Source organism: Mizuhopecten yessoensis, unplaced genomic scaffold, assembly GCF_002113885.1.
Source record: "Mizuhopecten yessoensis strain PY_sf001 unplaced genomic scaffold, ASM211388v2 scaffold1855, whole genome shotgun sequence".
NCBI classification, from domain to species: domain Eukaryota; kingdom Metazoa; phylum Mollusca; class Bivalvia; order Pectinida; family Pectinidae; genus Mizuhopecten; species Mizuhopecten yessoensis.
The window spans coordinates 131,106-137,643 of NW_018404255.1; the positions used below are offsets into that span (position 1 = coordinate 131,106).

The following is a 6,538-nucleotide window of genomic DNA, read 5'->3' on the forward strand; positions in this document are numbered from 1 at the left end:
TTCTAACTAAGAATAAGATTATATCCAATGACGTTTGAGTGAACTTGAGTCCGTGGTAATGGATTTTATTTGCAGTTTGTTTAGTATTACTAGAAGGTGACGTTATGTCTCGTTTATGAATATCTGAGCTCATTAACTGAAGTATTTTTACCGGAAGTTGCGTGTAGCATGCATGACCTACATTCAAGTAGCAGTTCCCGATTGAGATAAACAGGGTGCATTTTCAATAAGAATACGACGTTGTGATAAGATCATATGTTCTATAAAGAAAAGTAATGATATTTACAAGCCATTCAAGTGCATTTGAGTCCAAAGTTACGCATAATAAAGACAGTAGGTCCGGTATATGATTCAATTTAGTACCAGTGACTACCGCTAGAGGCCGTCTGTGTGAAATCGACATTTATGAATATCTGAGCTCATTAACTAAAGTAATACCAATAGCTGGCGGCTCACGCCTTAGCTAAAAATCTAGTCCCCTTTGTCTAAAGATGACCTATAACAAATTTGATGATAATCCCTCTATTCACACAAGAGGAGGAAGCTTTAAAGATATTTACCTCAAATTCCCCTATTGGGCCCCAACCCTCAGCTCCTAAGGGGAGGGGGCACAGCACCAATTTATACAGGTTTGAGTCCTCTTTCCCCAAATGATGCACCAGACCACATTTTGTTTAAATTTCTTCAATTGTACAAAAAGGAGGGAAATCTATATTCCCTATTGGGCCCTTTCCCTCTGCTTCAAAGGGGCCATAGCCTTGGTTTATACAAAATTTAATCATCTTTGCCCAGAGAAATGCCCTAGAACAAATTTGGTAATAATTCCTTCATTGGAACATAAGGAAAAGGATACTTTAACAAACAAGAGGCCCATGGGCCTAAACGGTCACCTGAGTCTACAGTATTTATTTTTGTTGTTGAAATATGTACCAATTTGAGTAAAAAATAGTATAATGTTAACTTAACTTTGTCAGGACCATGAGCTGATCATTCCTAGACCAATTTTAAGTGAGATCGGCCTATTAGAACTTAGTAGCAAAATAGCGGCCATGGCAGCCAAATTGTATTTCTGATTGACCCGAAAAATAACAACACTTTGTCAGGACCATGAGGCGATCATTCCTACCAACTTTCAGTTCAATCGGTCCAGCAGAACTTGACTTTAAGTTTGAAATAGGTTTTCAAAATGGCGGCCGTGGCGGCCATATTGGATTTCTGATCGACCCGAAAAATAACAACACTTTGTCAGGACCATGAGGCGATCATTCCTACCAACTTTCAGTTCAATCGGTCCAGCAGAACTTGACTTTAAGTTTGAAATAGGTTTTCAAAATGGCGGCCGTGGCGGCCATATTGGATTTCTGATCGACCCGAAAAATAACAACACTTTGTCAGGACCATGAGGCGATCATTCCTACCAACTTTCAGTTCAATCGGTCCAGCAGAACTTGACTTTAAGTTTGAAATAGGTTTTCAAAATGGCGGCCGTGGCGGCCATATTGGATTTCTGATCGACCCGAAAAATAACAACACTTTGTCAGGACCATGAGGCGATCATTCCTACCAACTTTCAGTTCAATCGGTCCAGCAGAACTTGACTTTAAGTTTGAAATAGGTTTTCAAAATGGCGGCCGTGGCGGCCATATTGGATTTCTGATCGACCCGAAAAATAACAACACTTTGTCAGGACCATGAGGCGATCATTCCTACCAACTTTCAGTTCAATCGGCCCAGCAGAACTTGACTTTAAGTTTGAAATGTAAAATGTTAACGGACGACGGACGACGGACGACGACGGACGAAAACGGATAGCAATAGGTCACTTGAGCTAAAGCTCAGGTGACCTAAAAATATCTATTTCTCATTTTGGGCCCAACTATTGTTCCCAAAAGGGGGGTCCATAGCCTCATTTTAGACAAAACTTAATCTTTTTACCCTAAGGATGCTCCAGACCACATTTGGTTTAAATTCCTTCATTTGTACAGAGGGCAGGCAGCACACCCCATTTATACAAAATAAATGCCCCTTTATCCAAAGGGACTCTAAAACAAATTTGGTCAAAATTCCTCTATTGGTTGAGAATAGGAAGAATTTTGAAGATTTACCTTTTCCCTTCCACCTGATGATTTGGCCCCGCCCCTTTGCCCCCTGAAAGGTGAAAGGGAAAGGCAGCTTTCAGTTATACAAAACTGAATCTTTTTACCCTAAGGATGCTCCAGACCACATTTGGTTTAAGTCCCTTCATTTGTACAAAAAGGAGAGAAATCTATATTCCCTATTGGGCCCTTTCCCTCTGCTTCAAAGGGGCCATAGCCTTGGTTTATACAAAATTTAATCATCTTTGCCCAGAGAAATGCCCTAGAACAAATTTGGTAATAATTCCTTCATTGGAACATAAGGAAAAGGATATTTTAACAAAAAATATCTATTTCTCATTTTGGGCCCAACTATTGTTCCCAAAACTTAAAAGGGGGGTCCATAGCCTCATTTTAGACAAAACTTAATCTTTTTACCCTAAGGATGCTCCAGACCACATTTGGTTTAAATTCCTTCATTTGTACAGAGGGCAGGCAGCACACCCCATTTATACAAAATAAATGCCCCTTTATCCAAAGGGGCTCTAAAACAAATTTGGTCAAAATTCCTCTATTGGTTGAGAATAGGAAGAATTTTGAAGATTTACCTTTTCCCTTCCACCTGATGATTTTGCCCCGCCCCTTTGCCCCCTGAAAGGTGCAAGGGAAAGGCAGCTTTCAGTTATACAAAACTGAATCTTTTTACCCTAAGGATGCTCCAGACCACATTTGGTTTAAGTGCCTTCATTTGTACAGAAGGGGAAATATTTTCCTCCATTTTCCCTATTGGGCCATGCCTCTCTGCCCAGGGGAGCCACACACCCTCAGTATATTCAAAATTGATGCCCATTTGTCCAAATATGCTCTAGAACAAATTTGGTCAAAATCCCTCTATTGGTTGAGAAAAGGAAAACTTTTGAAGATTTACCTTTTCCCTTCCCTGATGATTTGGCTCGCCCCTTTGCCCCCTGAAAGGGGGAGGGGGCATACGTTCAGTTTAGACAAAACTTAATCTTTTTACCCTAAGGATGCTCCAGACCACATTTGATTAAATTTCTTCATTTGTACTGAAGGATAAAGATTTTCCTCTATTAGGCCCTACCCCTCTGCCGCCAGGGCGGGCCATACCCTCCATATGTACAAAATTGAGATCCCTTTGGCCAATGATGCTCCCGACCAAATTTGGTCAAAATCCACTAAGCTGTTAAGGAGGAATAGCATTGTAGAGGAAAAGTTTGACAGACAAAGGACGATGGATGCAGCGCAATGGCATAAGCTTTCAGGCCAGGTGGGCTTAACATCAGCCGCAAACTGAAGCAGAGGTTGTGCAAACAAAATTACATTCAGTGTACTTCAACGTATTACATGTGTTTGACATAATGTTCTGGACAGAAGTTATATGAAAAGTAGCATAACTCAAGTCATTTTGTCCAAATTTGATGACATGTGAAAGGGCACAACACCACATAATAGCAAAGTAGTATGCCAAGTTTGAGAGAAATCCCTTCAGTACTTCACAAGATACACTTGTTGAAATATTCTGTATGAGAAATTTTACACAAAAAGGGGCATAACTGTAAGAAATTTTGTTCTAATTTCACAACAAGCAAAAGGGTACAACATCATATCATTGGGAAGTAGTAAGTTTGAGAGAAATACCTTCTGTAGTTTTTAAGATACGCTTAATACAATATTCGGGGCAGACAGTCAGATTGTATGATTCCAATATACTCCCCCTTACTTATTTGTCGGGGGTAAAATGATGCAGTGCCATTATGCACAATCAAGAGGCAAGGAAATGACAGCCATTTTGTCCAATCAGAAACCAGAAGCTACAGTAGTGTTAGTAGCACCATTATACACCTATAAATATTTAACTTTTACCCAATCAGAAGCCAGGAATGACAGCCATTTTGTCCTATCATAAAACAGAAGCTACAGTGGTGTTTGCAATACTGTTATACACCAACATACCAAATTTGAGGGAAATTGGTCAGTATCTTAATATCAACAAATCTGAAATGCAACGCCTTTGTCTCACCTCCATCCATCACAGAGTCGAGACAAAAATTATATACATGCATGAGATATCATATTGATTTTTGAAGTATGTCAGTTGGTGATCTATTAGTGTAAACAAATTTTAGCCCATTAACGCTGATGAAATGTATTTTCGCCCAGTGTTAATTTCGCCTTTCACATTTGACTACTATGTTTAGTATACAGTTTACTACTGTTTTCTGTAGTGATAAGTTCGCCCTCATGGCAGGGGCGAAAAAGGCAAGTATTAAACTGCAATGAAAATTTCTCGGTATACAGTTTGAAAGTTCACACAGTTGTACCGGCCAGCAGGCTTCCTCTACCCTGTACATGTTAGGGCCATTTTTGATGAGGGCCATTTATGAAAGTCATTTCTAATATACAGATCTTTAAAAAAAAATATAAACAAGATTACAACTCCAACCATTAGAACAGATCTTTGAAATTTATATATGACTAACTTACAAGTTAATTTAATGAATCCATTTAAACGAATTTAAAATAAAATTAGTAATTGAGATCTAAATATTTCTGTTTGGAAATGTATTTTTATCACATACCTGTTGAATCTTGTTATAGTAATACAAGAAATTTTCAGACCATGAAATACAACGTTCTGTATTGCATATGTGCAATACGGAATGTTGTATTTACCTACTAGAAAACTGAAAAGTTCCCGGTATTTGCAAAAAATATCAAAGTTTATAAAATCTTTGTATCGATCTCTACCAAATACTCTGCGCACTCATGAATATATTCGTCTGCACAATAAACTTGTGCTTTCTGACATGTTAGAAAAACACAAGTGTGTGGTCTTGCATATTTATTGTCTATTATGTTATTTTTTAAATCCAAGTAAACTGTGACATAATGTGTCAGTGATTCTGACGTTGAACAGTGCTGAAATTGTGTGTTATCTAAATTATGTAAGTAATGAGTAATTTGATGTTTTCAATGAAAATGCTGACCAGGTCCCTTGGGGGCTTTTGAAAGCCAATCCCCATTTCCTGCCAAAGGAACAGTATAACGTACCAGTTGCCTAAAAACTCATTTAAATGCTTGATCATGAGAGAAAGTGATGTTTCACATCATAAAATGAGACCTCAATTTGACCTTTGACCTTTGACCTTACATACAGTGTAACACAGCTGGTTTCTGCAGCATATCTAAGCCACTGTTTCCTAAATGAGCTCCGGTATCCATGAAGCCCATGCGTCCAGTCAAATCTAGTTTATTTTAATAGCTGACATTCACCACTGATGTCAATATACAGATACCATGTAATCCAGCTATTATCAATGGCATGCCCAGGGGGACTTAATAAAAAAATAGGTCAAAATTGAGGGGGAGGGGGTTTATTAATAAGGTAGTGTACTATAACTCCATGTATCTAATGTCAAACCTCCAAGTAAACAGTTCCCGTGTAAATGAGAACTTCACAATGGAGCAGTGATCCTGATGTTTGAACAGTGAAGCTCGAAACCAACAAACGTTATTGAAGGCCAGTGAGTATGCCTACTGGTACTAAAGTACATGTCGGAGGTGAAAAGGACTTAACCTTGCAAGGGGACATTTATCCCCATAAGTACACGGCACACCCGGACATTGAGTACATATGTCCTATAACAGTGCAATCTTACTTCCGGTCGTCTCCCCTCGACAATCAATAGTAGACTGGTCCATGGCTTCAGTAAACCTTAGATACCAATTACTCGAAGGGGGTAAATGTGTATCTATATTGTCATCTACCTGTCCACAGCTTTAACAAATACAAACTGTAACTGTGATAAATTGCACCACAGGTAAAATGAACACATTCCTGGTATCAGAAATACGGGTTCATACAAGGATGTTTGTATTAGACAATGTTGATAAACATGTTTCAGCAAGGTTTATAATGGAGGAGAGATCCAATGTCAGGAATTATAGGTAACATAGAAAAACTGGTGGAAACACTAACAGAGTAAACCTTTAAAGCATAGATTAGATGTACATACCAAACACTTCCACTTCGATGGAATATAGAGTTCAACAAAGAACCAAACCCAAAGTCTAACCTAAAGTAGTAATATCAGAGAAATGGAACTAAACCCAACGACTAACCTGAAGTAGTAATATCAGAGAAATGGACCTAAACCCAAAGTGTAACCTAAAGTAGTAATGTCAGAGAAATGGAACTAAACCCAACGTCTAACCTGAAGTAGTAATATCAGAGAAATGGACCTAAACCCAAAGTGTAACTAAAGTAGTTATATCAGAGAAATGGAACTAAACCCAAAGTGTAACTTAAAGTAGTAATATCAGAAAAATGGAACTAAACCCAAAGTGTAACTAAAGTAGCAATATCAGAGAAATGGAACTAAACCCAACGTCTAACCTGAAGTAGTAATATCAGAGAAATGGACCTAAACCCAAAGTGTAAC

At 38.4% G+C, this 6,538-nt stretch overlaps 1 protein-coding gene across 1 annotated transcript in view; it reads right to left on the bottom strand.

Annotated features, from left to right (window-relative positions):
- The window catches only part of LOC110441412 (beta-ureidopropionase-like), a gene marked incomplete at its 5' end in the record, with an annotated part of 79,140 nt that overhangs the window by 28,649 nt on the left and 43,953 nt on the right, over positions 1–6,538 (bottom strand). The window lies entirely within an intron of this gene.